Here is a 13,800-nt window from a genome sequence, read left to right as displayed (position 1 = left end):
GGTAGTTCATGGGCTGTCTGGGGCTCAGGGAGGAGTCATGGGGCTTCTTTTCTTCCTTCCTGCTTTCCAGATTTTCTCCTTCAAAAGCAACACCCATCTTTTAAACCTAAGGTTGTCATTCAAGGTGGTTCTCTCAGGTCCTGCACTCATCAATCATCTTGGACATTGGTTTTCTTGGCAGGTTCTTGCATTCACGTCCTACAAGCAAACCAGGATGAGCCAATTTAGCTGTTACTGCAACCAATCCAGTCTGGCATTGTGATTTTAAAGGGTACTGGCTTTGCCTTACCAGGAGAGATCCCACATCAGGGGTAATACCTACAGGTTCTGCCCTCTTCCACTCTCCTGCAATTCCACTGGCCCACACCACAGGAACAACTGCAGCTGCCACTTCAGTCAGGACCTTGCTGCTGACAGGAGTTATTCCCTGCACAACAAGAGCTGCTGCTTGGACACATTTAGTTCCAGCAATTACAGTTTCAACAACCCCAGTTTTCCATTTCATTTCTGCCTCAACTTTTCCAGTCCTTCTCTTCCTAGCAGAGGTTTGGGTGAGTTTGGCAAATGGACCAACCGAGGAATTCCCCAATGTTTTCCCAGTTTAACCCCTGTCACACCAATCACCTTAACACTGCCAGTCCTTAATTCGCCCTCTACTGGGTTAAGGACTGAGGAAGTTGGACCTGTGTCTGACCAGGACAAGTGCAAACCAAATGCTGGGGACTGGAACACACACCTTGCACTCCTGGAGCTCTTACCATTACATTCAAGACAAAATAGCCAATTGTACCACCACTGCTCATTTCTTCTGTGCCACAGCAACATCATTCCAGGCCTCTCACTGCCAACCCTATGCTTCTCCCAGCAGCTCCAGTGGCACCAAAACTTGTCCTGAAGGCACAAAGGCTCCTTTTGGGAGCACCATGACCCACCCAGACTGTAGCACTGGAATTCCATCTCCTGGACAAGCTGGGAGAAGCCGGGAAGACAACCAGGACCTTACAGGTCAACTGGGGGCACCTCTTCATCCAACAGCAGCTCCAAGAAAGGTACTGAGTCAACACCTCACCAAAGACACAGGAAAACAACTGCCAACACCTCGACAATCACTTCAGTTTTCAACTGATAAAGCAACACTGAAGAAAAGCTTTTCAGACACTTGGCAAGACTCCATCCCACTTTAACCAGTGTGTGGGACTCGTTCCCAGCCTCCTGAGGTTCATTTCCCACCTCACTCAGGGCTGCAGTACACCTGGTTCTACACACACACACAGGGAGCTGCTGCTCCTGCATTCCAGTCTCCTGGTTCCCCTTGCAACTCCTCCAGCTGTTTGCCCAGCTCTCCAGTGCCCATTCCTTTGCCCACTGCACTTGTTCACAGCCCCAGGGCTCCCAGGGCCACCCTGGGCTCTCCCCTGCCCTGACACTCAGGGCCCTTTCCCAGCCCCGACTCCATCCAGCACTGACCCAGCTGCTGCACCTGCAATTCTCCTGCTCCTGCCCTCCCTCTGCCTGCAAAACACCCCTGCCAGCTCCTGCACCCCACCTCTTACCTCCCAGCAAAGCAGAGCTGCATCCTCCTGGATCCTCCAGCTGGATGCTGCTGGCTCTGGGCAGCTCCCACCCTTCAGCAGGGGATGCCAAAGGCAGCTCTGGGGACTGGCCCCAGGGCAGGGACACCCACTCTGGCTCACACCAACACTCAGCCAGCTCAGGCCTGGGCTCTTCTGCCTGCAGGGCAACAAACAGCCAAGCAGGGACACTGGGACACTCCAAGGAAACAGGCAAAACAAACTCAGCAGCCTGGCACACCACAGCCCCCAGACCTGCCCAGGCTCCAGCTGCTGCACAGACCTGTGGCCACACAGGACCCAAACCCACCCCCAGCACAGACAACCCTGGGCAGGTCAAGCTGCTCATTCCCAAACACAACCAAACATCCATCCCACTGTCTGCCAGCCCCTGCTCCCAGCAATCCATCATCTTTCCCATTTCCTTTCTTTACAGGTCCTTCCATTCACATTCTACTATCAAACCATGATCAGCAAATTTAGCTGTTAATAAAACCAATCCAGCTTGGCTTCCTAATTTTAAAGGATACTGGGTTTGCCTTACCAGGAGAGACTCTGGCTTAGGGGTAATTCTTACAGCTTCTGTCCTTGTCCATTTTCTTGGAATTCCACTGGCCCACACCACAGGAACAACTGCAGCTGCCACTTCAGTCAGGACCTTGCTGCTGACAGGAGTTATTATCCCTCTGTAAACACCAAACTGCTTCAATACAAACAATCTAGTGGACACTACAACTCCTTGGCACTTTCAGTGTAACCAGTGCAAGTCAGTTCCTAAGTTACACAAGGTTTTCTTCTCAAGTTGTAATTAATTAAGATATCAAAACAACAACAACTGTGAGATAAGAGATCCCCCCCAATGGTTCTACTTTTAGGGAAACAAAAACCCAAACCCCCATCCCCAGTACTACAATAGCTCAGGCTCCCAGAAAGGCCCAGGGGCTGGGCTGGGGCTTTTGGCTGCCCTGGAGCACAGGCAGGAACACGATGTCACCACCCCACAGCCACAGCTGAGAACCCAAAGAGCAGCCACACCAGCAGCTCCTGCCAGCCCTGCTGGGCTGGGCCTTGGGGAGGAAGGGCACTGACCTTTCTTCCTGCCTAGGAGCAAAGAGCCTCCTTGCTGAGCACTTCTCCTGCCAAGGGCATCAGCTCAGATGGGAAGTTCATCAAGGGCAACTTCTTGCACTGAGCAAGATTCCTCTTCCCTGGACAATCTCTTTCCAGCTGAACTCAGAAGTACACACAAAAGTTCAGGTGTTACCTAAAATTTCATACAAGAACCTCTGAGACTCAATGGATGAGTTTTAGAAGCCAGGCAATCTTTTATTCCCATGCTCTTGAATCATTCCAGCCTGCCAGGAGTCCCTTTGGCAATAAGCTCCCAAAGGGCACACACAGGTATCTCCACTGCAGCTGACATGGCAGCATTACAGGAGGATTCATTTTCCTTCCCTGCATTCCTAATCCCTACTCAGGACATTTTCCAACACTTATCACCATACACACCTACCCTTACAAGGTTTCCAAAGGGCTTCAACGAGGGCCTTCCCAGGTCTGCTCTGTCTGGAGCCCTCAAAGTCCTCAGTGCCTGCCTGAGGAACCTCAACACAACTCACCTGCTTACACAGCAACTTGCTGCTGCTTGCCTGCTGCCTCACTTCCTTCTTCCTTCTTTCTTCACCTCCCTTGCTTGGTCCCTTTCAATCCCTTGGCTCAGCTCTGTGCACTTTCCAGGCTACATCCCACTGCAAAAAGGATCAGCCCTTGTTACATCTCAACACTCAGATATCATTCCCCCTTTATTCTTGACACTTGGCCATCAGGCCAATGTCTCATTATTTAAAGCAGAGTTTGACTCCTCAGTGACAACAACAGCTACAGCCCTGAATCCTAACACAGGCTGAGACACAAACACGGATGGGAACTCTGAAGGATCCACTTTGTCCTGCTCACCAACCAAAAGGAGCTTTCTGAACTCAAGAAGAGACCCAACATCCTTTTTCTGCAATGTCAACTGCTATAAATGTGATCCACAAGACCTGGAAAGGCCCTTCCCACTTCACCTGCAGGGCTGGCAGTGCCACCACTGGACACGGACCCAGTGGCTGGGCAGGAACGGAGGGGCTGGGGCGTCCAATCCATCGGCCCAGGCGGCACCAGGAGTTCCTGGAGTTCCTGCAGGGGAGAGCCTCAAGACAACAAAGGATTATGGAGATCATTTTAAACTTCAATAGGCATATCTCCTGGAATACTGGGACTTTGGCAAGGCCTACTGGTGCAACAAGGACACACTCAAGGCTATCTATTAAAAGCATCTACCAGCACTCAAAAGCTATCACTGTCCTTCTTGCAGGAGGAATGCAGGAAACTCTGTTTGCCAAGAGCCTCCAGGAGGATTTCCAGCTTTTTGGGCTCTCTTTTAACCATTTCTCCCATCACTGTAGCTGGGACTGTCACCTGCCCTACAGGGGGAACAGCCCACACAGTTCACTTGCAGGGATGCCATTAACTCAAAGTCCCTTCTCAGGGGGGTCACTGCACACCTTGGCCTTTGTTTGCCCTCCCCACCAAAGATGCTTCCAACAGTTCTGAGACATCTGGCAGACCCAGAGCTCTCCTCAGGGAATGCTTCAGCTGCTTAAAGGCTGCCCTTGCACCATCTAGCCAAGGCAGCAAATGCTTACAGGTTGTTCTTAAAAGTTGGTATAAAAGTCTTACCACACATCCAGAGGGAGCAATCCAGAGTCCACCCCGTCCTACCATTCCCAGGAAGGCAGTTCATGGGCTGTCTGGGGCTGAGGGAGGAGTCAGGGGGTTTCTTTTCTTCCTTCCTGCTTTCCAGGTTTTCTCCTTCAAAAGCAAAGGTTTCTTGGCTTTCCTTGCTCAAGCAGATGCAGCAAAGGCCATCTTTGCAATCCAATAGTGGAAACTGCTCGAGGTTGTCATTCAAGGTGCTTCTCTCAGATCCTGCACTCATCAATCATCTTGGTCATTGGTTTCTTGGCAGGTTCTTGCATTCACGTCCTACAAGCAAACCAGGATGAGCAAATTCAGCTGTTACTGCAACCAATCCAGTCTCGCATTCTGATTTTAAAGGATACTGGGTTTGCCTTACCAGGAGAGATCCCACAGTAGGGGTAATACCTACAGGTTCTGCCCTCTTCCACTCTCCTGCAATTCCACTGGCCCACACCACAGGAACAACTGCAGCTGCCACTTCAGTCAGGACCTTGCTGCTGACAGGAGTTATTCCCTGCACAACAAGAGCTGCTGCTTGGACACATTTAGTTCCAGCAATTACAGTTTCAAGAACCCCAGTTTTCCATTTCATTTCTGCCTCAACTTTTCCAGTCCATCTCTTCCTAGCACAGGTTTGGGTGAGTTTGGCAAAGAAAGAAACTCAGGAATTCCCCAATGTTTTCCCAGTTTCACCCCTGTCACACCAGTCACCTTAACAGTGCCAGTCCTTAATTCGCCCTCTACTGGGTTAAGGACTGAGGAAGTTGGACCTGTGTCTGACCAGGACATGTGCAAACCAAATGCTGGGGACTGGAACACACACCTGGCACTCCTGCAGCTCTTACCATTACAGTCCCGAGAAAACAGCCAATTGCACCATCACTGCTCATTTATTAATCCCAATCCCACACTGCTTTGGCACTTGGAGCACCACTTTTATCACCCAATTACACTCCATTAGAGAGCTCCATGTCTAGCAGGGACAGCTACCCCTGGGATACTCTCAGCAATGCCTGAATCCATTGCAGGGACCTTGCTTTGAGCTCCCCAGGGCCGGGCACCCCGAGGATCTCCCCGAATAATCCTTTCGGTGCGTGCTGGAGTCCTCGGGGTGCCCCAACCCGGGGGGCACCAACAGCACTGTCCCTCCAGGGGGCCAATTTGGTCTCAAGGCTTCAATGGACAGCCCAAAAGGCATTTCAAGAGGCCTTCTTTGGAACCCCCCAATGGGTATGGGGAGGAAGCCACAAGAAGGCCTCATTTCTAAAGGCAGGGGGATCTTGCCTGTGTCCCAGACTGGTCCGGGGATCTGAGGCCCTTCCCGAGAAAATCTCGGTGCCGGCGTGAAGGGCCAGAGATCCCTTGGAGCCACGGGAGAGCAGGGACAGAGTCCCTCCTGCAGGGCCAATTTTGCTGCCTGAAAACAGCTCTTCAAAGAAACTTCTAAGACTCGGTGAGTTTTAGAAGCCAGGCATTCCTACACACTGTGAGATATTTTAAAAGCTTACTGAGTGAAAAAACATACAGCTTTTATCAGTGACATCTGACCTCCCACAGACAGCTCCTTTTCCCTTTCAGTACAAAATTATTTTCATGGAATCATTTAATAGGAAGTGCCCAGGAACCCCAGACTGTGCTTTCCAGAACAGAAAATAAACAGAGGGAAGGAGCTTTGCATGAGTGTAACATACTCCAGAACACACCTGACTTTAGTTTTACTCTGTATGCTCAAATATAGCAGAAGACAAAAACTCCAGCAGGAGAGCTGGCACATTACCCATGGTACCCTCAAAGTCCCCCTTAAGAGACCTGGAGAAAAATCGTAGTTGTGCGAGTCCCTTTTGCCTGCAGATGGCTGGGGATCCTCTCCATCCACCTCGTGCTCTCCCAACAGCAGAAAGGGGAACCTCAGGGACACGGTGGCACTCGACATCCTGCTGAGAGAACAAGGAAACCTTTAGCATAAAGGGGAGTTGGAATCTAAAACTTCCTTTCCTGGGAGCTTTGTGAAGCCTGCAACCAAGAGGGGGAAAATTTGCATCTCCTTTGGTGCAGGTGTCAACAGAGGCCAACAGAGCTTTCACCTTTTTCAGACAACTGTGCCCTTTTTGGCTCCCTGGCAGCTCCAAGGGCACCAGAACCCCCTTCCTGCACACCCACGGGTGTCACACACAGGCACCCACACACCTTTGCTCCAGCCCACACGGGGCCAACATTTCCTCACCCTGCACATCCCAAGGGGAGTAGTTTTGCTAGAGAGCACAGCAACCCCCCTGTCCTCACAAACTGCCTCCCTGCAAAAAAAGGAATAATTTCTCCTGGACACTCCTCCCACAGTCAAGGTTTTTTAAAATGTGCTCAGGGTCCCTCCCAGCTTCTGCCTGTCCTTGCATTTAAAGGCATGGGCATGTTTCAACAGCAAACCCAGCTCCTCACTGGCAGTATAAGCCCTGCTCTCACCTGGACAGACTCCCGGGCTCGGCACAGCTGTGGCTCATGGAGCAGCTTCCCAAGGCCCTTCTCTCTCCCAGCAGGAAGCACAACTCGCCTCCACTCCCCAGCACCAGGGGAAACCACGAGCCAGGCTGCAAACTGACACAGAACAACCAAAAAGCATTAATGCAGCACCAAGAAACCAAGTTAAAGCAGTCTTTGCCTCGTAACCCTGCACGGGGAAAGACTTTGGGATTCCGAGGCAATCCCTGAGACACCCAGAGAGCAACAGCCCCGCAGCCCTGCCACGGCTCCCCCGGGGTCACCCGGCAGGGAAGGGGCTTACCCGGCCCCCGCTGCCCAGCACAAGGCGCCCCTAAACGCCCCCCGGCTCCCCCGCTCCATAACCCAGCGGCCAAGGCGCTCTCCCCTCCGCAGCCCGGGCAGCAGCGGGGCACCGCCCTCAGCCCTCACACACAACCGACCGCACCCGCCCCGCCGGCCCTTTATACCGCGGGCCGCCAGCGCTGCCCAATCAGCGCTCGAGCGCCGCCGCCCAATCCCAGCCCGCCTGGCCCTGCGGCCCCGCCCCGCCCGCTCAGCTGAGGGAGATCGGGAACTGGGGACAGGAACCTGCTGCTGGGGGAGACAGCCTGGAGATGGAATTGCACACGGGCACCTGAAGCCCAGGCGATTTGCTTGCCTTGGCAAGGCCCTGTCACAGGAAATCTTGCTCCCAGTCACAGGAAATCTCTGTTTCCCTGCCCATCCCTGGAGACAGGTGGCCCCTAAAATCCCTGGCAATCAGGAAGCACAGGCTGGAGGAGCTGGCAGGACCCAGTGGCCGTGTGTGCTGTGTGACACCGTGTCCTGCAGCCCCACGGACCTGCACAGCAGGGACAGGTCCTGGCAGCGTTTCAGTGCTGAGGCCAAAGCTGGGGCTCAGGGACAGCTGGGGCACGTGGCAGCTCTGGGAATCTCTGCCATGGATGGCTGGGCATTCCAGGACTGCCTGCTGGGCAAAGGAGCTTCTCTGCAGACTGTGGAACCAACAGGTCTCATGGACTGTAAGAAGCCAGAACTGCTGCAGGACTGTAGAGGAATCTGGGTCACAAGAGACAGTTCAAGGTCTCTAAGTCTGACCTCCTGCTCAGGCCACAGTCACCAATGGGATCGCACCGGGTTGCTCAGGGAGGGATCCAGTCATGTTTTGAAACATTCCACGGATGGGGATACAACCTCCCCAGGCAACCCGTTCCATGAGCGACTGTCCTGACAAAATACCTCCCCTCCTATGCGGTTGGCAGCAACAGCTGGGCTGGCAGGAGCAGAACCTCCCTGCTGGGCCATTCCCCAGCAGCCCAAGTGCCCTGCACAGGGCTTGGTGCGGAGGCCTGGGCAGCTCGTTCCTCCAGCTGGGCATTTTAGGAGCTGCCCTTGCCCCGTCACTGCCAAGTCCCTCTGGCAGTGGTGCAGCTCCTCAGCTGGAGTGCCTCTGAGGGACTCCCGGCCACGTTTCCCAGCAGCTGAAGGAAGGGAGGGTCACCCCCCAAGCTGGGCTGCCTTTCTCTCGCTGCCTTTTCCCCACCTTTACACTGCAGTGACAAGAGCTGCACTTTCCCAGGGAACGGGGCAGTGACAGGGCAGAGCAGCAGGCAGGAACCCCCTTCTTTTCTGCAGGCCACTGACTAACTGTGTGTGAAGGGACAGCGACTCTGGTACCAACTCCACCTCCCACTTCTTGTCACAGATCGATCTGAGGCACTTGTCAGGTCAATACCTGCTCTTTTCAGGAGCACCAGGCTTGTGGTCAGTGTCCTCATTGTAGCCCACGAATCCCTCTAGGTGTTAAATCAGCCTCCCTGTCCTGATTCTTCTCATGAAGAATTAGCATTTAATGAGATCTACAAATTATCCTGAGAGGGTCTATGTTACAAGCTCAGTTTGGCAGTGTTGCTATCCTGGAAAGTGTGGAACAGTGACTGTCAGTTCTCCTTAGGATGCTCTTAAACACCATCCCTACATTCCCAGGAGAACTCTGGAGGGAGAGACAGAGAGTTTAGAACATGAAACCTTGGCATCGCAATTGTTATTTCTAAGGATGTGTTTCTATCTGATACAGTTGTTGGGGTGATTACTCTGGAGAGTGTTTTGTACCTCAGGCAGTAAGTCTGGTGTATCAGCCTCCTCGTGAGCAGGAACCAGCAGGTTCCCCAAAGGAATGTTCTGTCAGACTCTGTCAAACACAGCACGGAGGTGAGCAGGAGTGGTGCTTGTGCACAGCTGAAGTGAAGCACACTTGGATTCGAACTGCTCTGGGAGATCTTTGTTGAGATGGGTATTTCTGCACAGCTTCTTGTGCCATGTTGAATTTAGAGATGAGCTGATAAAGGCAGTGACACTGTTCTGTCATCACTGAGCTTTTGAGGATTTCAAACCCCTTACTCTTAAGTCCAGGGGCTCGTTCCCTGGGGTCCGTGCTCGGGGGTTTGTTCCCGGGGCTCGTTGCCGGGTCCCGCCCGTGCCCGCTGCGGGTCCTGGCCGGTGCCGCCTCTCGCCCGGCAGGCGGAGTGGGGGCCCCGCGGCGGGAGGACCGAGGTGGGACTGGGGCTGGAACCCCCCCAGGGAACGGGACACGGTCCCGCTCGGGCGGGAGAGCGGTGACCCCGGTGGGCACGGCCGGGACTGCAGCCCCGGGGCGCGACCCAAAAGCGGGGGATGGACCCCAAAGCACGGCTGGGATGAGAGAGTGTGTCGTGGGTGGCCATAACCACTTGTCCCTCCCGCAGTCCTCGGCCCTGTCCGTGCTGCTCCTTGGCAATCCAGGCGAACCAAGGACGCCTGCTTCCAAATTGCCAGCCACTCCCCCATACCACCACAGTGATCCTCAGATCTCAATTCGGTCAGACAAGACTCGACACATAAGGAGCGAAAACGGACATGAACTCTCCCATAAATGCATAAAGCTACTTTATTTTCAGTATACATTTCATTTTGAAAAATATAAATGCTAAAGTATCTCATCATTTCATCTTTTGATTCCATAAAAGTCACAATAGAAAGCTTCATAAAACTGTAAAATACTATAATGTTATAAGGAATTTCATGGTTTATATTACTGGGAAAAAAAATCACTTGAATAATATTTGAAACGTTTTCTGCTTTTTTCCTTTTTGTTCCACCATCCTGATCCACTTCATTTCGTCCCAAGTTTTCATTCTCTCCTCCAAAGCAAATACAGACTTAGGAGAATTAAAAACAATAATAAAAGTAGCTGAAAGTGCTGTTGATTCAAAATAAAAATACAAATACAAAGGTGTATCAGCAGGCCAGAGGCTGGTGGCCACTGTGTTCCCGGAGCTGGGACAAAGCTGGCTGTGGCTGGTGGCCGTCAGGGGTCCCACCGGGAGCTGGGACCTTGGATTTGTGAGGGGAAGGTCGTTGTTGACGGCCGACTCTGATCTCAGAGGGCTTTGGGTCAGCCTCCACACCTATTCCCTGAAGCGCCCACCCAGGCTTTTCCTACGAAATAACCCAATTTGGATTGAGCTGCTCCTCTTCAGGCCTTTTCCCATGTCTCTCCAGCCTTTTCAGAGCAGGTTTCAGCTGCGTTCCTGTGACACACAACACAGCTTTCATGGAAACGGAAGCGAAGACCCCTTTAGAGTGAGCGGGGGATGTACGGAGGTGACAGTTCCTTCGTGGGAACAGATGCTAAAATTTGGCATTTAAGGTCTCAGGACCATCAGAAAATCCTCTCGACTTAACCAACAAGAACTTTGGTTTCAAAAGAACCAAGCGGCAGCACGTGCCCTTCGTCTGCAGAGGGGTTGTCTCCATCAGGGAACTCACCTGGACAGCTCGGGGATTCTTTCTTCTTATTTCAATTTTTGGACGAAGCTTTTAGTGCGTACCCTCATGTACCCAGCGTCCTGGTCCAAACCCGACACAAATAAGGATTCCTCGCAGGGAAAAGGCGCCAGCACTGAAAGCCCTGCCGGCCCACGGAGTGCCCAGGCTGCGTCACACACTGCACCTGAAAGCAAACCTCACAAGCTTTCTGTCCCGGTAAACAGGGCTGCTGTCCCCTCCTATGGTCAGCCCCGCACACCACTGCCGGCCACCCGATCCAAACCCGATCCAAATGAGGATTCCGCACAGAGAAAAGGTGCCAGCACAGAAAGCCCTGCCTGCCCACGGACACCCCAGGCTGCGCCACACACTGCACCTGAAAGCCAAACCTCACAAGCTTTCTGTCCCGGGAAAAGAAGACTGCTGCTGTCCCTCCCTTTGGTCAGCCCCGCCCCGCCATTGCCGGCCACCCGATCCAAACCCGATCCAAACGAGGATTCCTCGCAGGGAAAAGGTGCCAGCACAGAAAGCTCTGCCTGCCCACAGAGTGCCCAGGCTGCGCCACACACTGCACCTGAAAGCCAAACCTCAGAAGCATTTTGTCCGGGGAAGCAGGGCTGCTGTCCCCCCTTTGGTCAGCCCCGCCACCCATTTTAGCAGCCCCCCCAAAACCCGATCCAAATGAGGATTCCTCTCGGAGAAAAGGTGCCAGCACAGAAAGCCCTGCCCGCTCACGGACACCCCAAGCTGCGCCACACACTGCACCTGAAAGCCAAACCTCACAAGCTTTCTGTCCCGGGAAAAGAAGACTGCTGCTGTCCCCCCTTTGGTCAGCCCCGCCCCGCCATTTTAACAGTCCCCCCCAAACCCGATCCAAATGAGGATTCCTCGCAGGGAAAAGGTGCCAGCACAGAAAGCCCTGCCTGCCCACGGACACCCCAGGCTGCGCCACACACTGCACCTGAAAGCCAAACCTCACAAGCTTTCTGTCCCGGGAAACAGGGCTGCTGTCCCCCCTTTGGTCAGCCCCGCCCCGCCATTGCCGGCCACCCGATCCAAACCCGATCCAAATGAGGATTCCTCGCAGGGAAAAGGTGCCAGCACAGAAAGCCCTGCCTGCCCACGGACACCCCAAGCTGCGCCACACACTGCACCTGAAAGCCAAACCTCACAAGCTTTCTCTCCCGGGAAACAGGGCTGCTGTCCCCCCTTTGGTCAGCCCCGCCCCGCCATTTTAGCAGCCCCCCAAAACCCGATCCAAATGAGGATTCCTCGCAGGGAAAAGGTGCCAGCACTGAAAGCCCTGCCTGCCCACAGAGTGCCCAGTCTGCGCCATAGCTGCACCTGAATGCCAAACCTCACAAGCCTTCTGTCCCGGGAAACAGGGCTGCTGTCCCCCCTTTGGTCAGCCCCGCCCCGCCATTGCCGGCCACCCGATCCAAACTCGATCCAAATGAGGATTCCTCGCAGGGAAAAGGTGCCAGCACAGAAAGTCCTGCCTGCCCACAGAGTGCCCAGGCTGCGCCACACACTGCACCTGAAAGCCAAACCTCACAAGCTTTCTGTCCCGGGAAACAGGGCTGCTGTCCCCCTTTGGTCAGCCCCACCCACTCCTGCCGGCCACCCGATCCAAACCCGATCCAAATGAGGATTCCATGCAGGGAAAAGGTGCCAGCACAGAAAGTCCTGCCTGCCCACAGAGTGGCCAGGCTGTCAAAAACACACTGCACCTGAAAGCCAAAACTCACAAGCTTTCTGTCCCGGGAAACAGGGCTGCTGTCCCCCCTTTGGTCAGCCCCGCCCCGCCATTTGAGCAGTCCCCCCAAAACCCGATCCAAATGAGGATTCCTCGCAGAGAAAAGGTGCCAGCACAGAAAGCCCTGCCCGCTCACGGACACCCCAGGCTGCGCCACACACTGCACCTGAAAGCCAAACCTCACAAGCTTTCTGTCCCGGGAAACAGGGCTGCTGTCCCCCCGTTGGTCAGCCCCACCTACTCCTGCCGGCCACCCGATCCAAACCCGATCCAAATGAGGATTCCTCGCAGGGAAAAGGTGCCAGCACAGAAAGCCCTGCCTGCCCACAGAGTGCCCAGGCTGTCCCACACACTGCACCTGAAAGCCAAACCTCACAAGCTTTCTGTCCCGGGAAACAGGGCTGCTGTCCCCCCTTTGGTCAGCCCCGCCCACTCCTGCCGGCCACCCGATCCAAACCCGATGCAAATGAGGATTCCTCGCAGGGAAAAGGTGCCAGCACAGAAAGCCCTGGCTGCTCACGGACACCCCAGGCTGTCCCACACACTGCACTTGAAAGCCAAACCTCACAAGCTTTCTGTCCCGGGAAACAGGGCTGCTGTCCCCCCTTTGGTCAGCCCCGCCCCGTCATTTTAGCAGCCCCCCCAAAACCTGATGCAAATGAGGATTCCTCGCAGGGAAAAGGTGCCAGCACAGAAAGCCCTGCCTGCCCACAGAGTGCCCAGGCTGTCCCACACACTGCACCTGAAAGCCAAACCTCACAAGCTTTCTGTCCCGGGAAACAGGGCTGCTGTCCCCCCTTTGGTCAGCCCCGCCCCGCCATTTTAGCAGACCCCCAAAACCCGATCCAAATGAGGATTCCTTGCAGGGAAAAGGTGCCAGCACAGAAAGCCCTGCCTGCTCACGGACACCCCAGGCTGCACCACACACTGCACCTGAAAGCCAAACCGCACAAGCTTTCTGTCCCGGGAAACAGGGCTGCTGTCCCCCCTTTGGTCAGCCCCACACCGCCATTTTAGCAGCCCCCCCAAAACCAGAACCAAATGAGGATTCCTCGCAGGGAAAAGGTACCAGCACAGAAAGTCCTGGCTGGCCACAGAGTGCCCAGGCTGTCCCACACACTGCACCTGAAAGCCAAACCTCACAAGCTTTCTGTCCCGGGAAACAGGGCAGCTGTCCCCCCTTTGGTCAGCCTCGCACCGCCATTGCCGGCCAACCCATCCAAACCCGATCCAAATGAGGATTCCTCGCAGGGAAAAGGTGCCAGCACAGAAAGCCCTGCCTGCCCACAGAGTGCCCAGGCTGCGCCACACACTGCACCTGAAAGCCAGACCTCACAAACTTTCTGTCCCGGGAAACAGGGCTGCTGTCCCCCCTTTGGTCAGCCCCGCCCCGCCATTTTAGCAGCCCCCCCAAAACCCGATACAAATGAGGATTCCTCGCAGGGA

General features: G+C 54.4%; 2 long non-coding RNA genes across 4 annotated transcripts; both read right to left on the bottom strand.

Moving 5' to 3' along the window:
- Positions 1-654: 654 nt before the first annotated feature.
- LOC135408206 (uncharacterized) lies at positions 655-4,869 on the bottom strand. 2 transcript variants are annotated; one of them, XR_010427368.1, is made up of 4 exons: positions 3,191-3,607; positions 2,116-2,257; positions 1,554-1,731; positions 655-969 (listed from the first exon to the last, which is right to left on the bottom strand). It is a non-coding gene; the product is annotated as an uncharacterized LOC135408206 (long non-coding RNA). The 2 variants fall into 2 exon arrangements; XR_010427369.1 differs by lacking the exons at positions 655-969; positions 1,554-1,731 and adding an exon at positions 4,293-4,869 and having other exon boundaries at positions 1,777-2,257; positions 3,191-3,319.
- A 1,286-nt stretch (positions 4,870-6,155) lies between these two features.
- Positions 6,156-7,198, bottom strand: LOC135408207 (uncharacterized). 2 transcript variants are annotated; one of them, XR_010427370.1, is made up of 3 exons: positions 7,155-7,198; positions 6,774-6,898; positions 6,156-6,250 (listed from the first exon to the last, which is right to left on the bottom strand). It is a non-coding gene; the product is annotated as an uncharacterized LOC135408207 (long non-coding RNA). The 2 variants fall into 2 exon arrangements; XR_010427371.1 differs by having other exon boundaries at positions 6,156-6,247.
- Positions 7,199-13,800: the final 6,602 nt, after the last annotated feature.

The sequence above is a fragment of the Pseudopipra pipra genome, unplaced genomic scaffold, assembly GCF_036250125.1.
Source record: "Pseudopipra pipra isolate bDixPip1 unplaced genomic scaffold, bDixPip1.hap1 HAP1_SCAFFOLD_231, whole genome shotgun sequence".
Taxonomy (NCBI): domain Eukaryota; kingdom Metazoa; phylum Chordata; class Aves; order Passeriformes; family Pipridae; genus Pseudopipra; species Pseudopipra pipra.
This window is presented reverse-complemented; position numbering and strand designations above follow the sequence as displayed.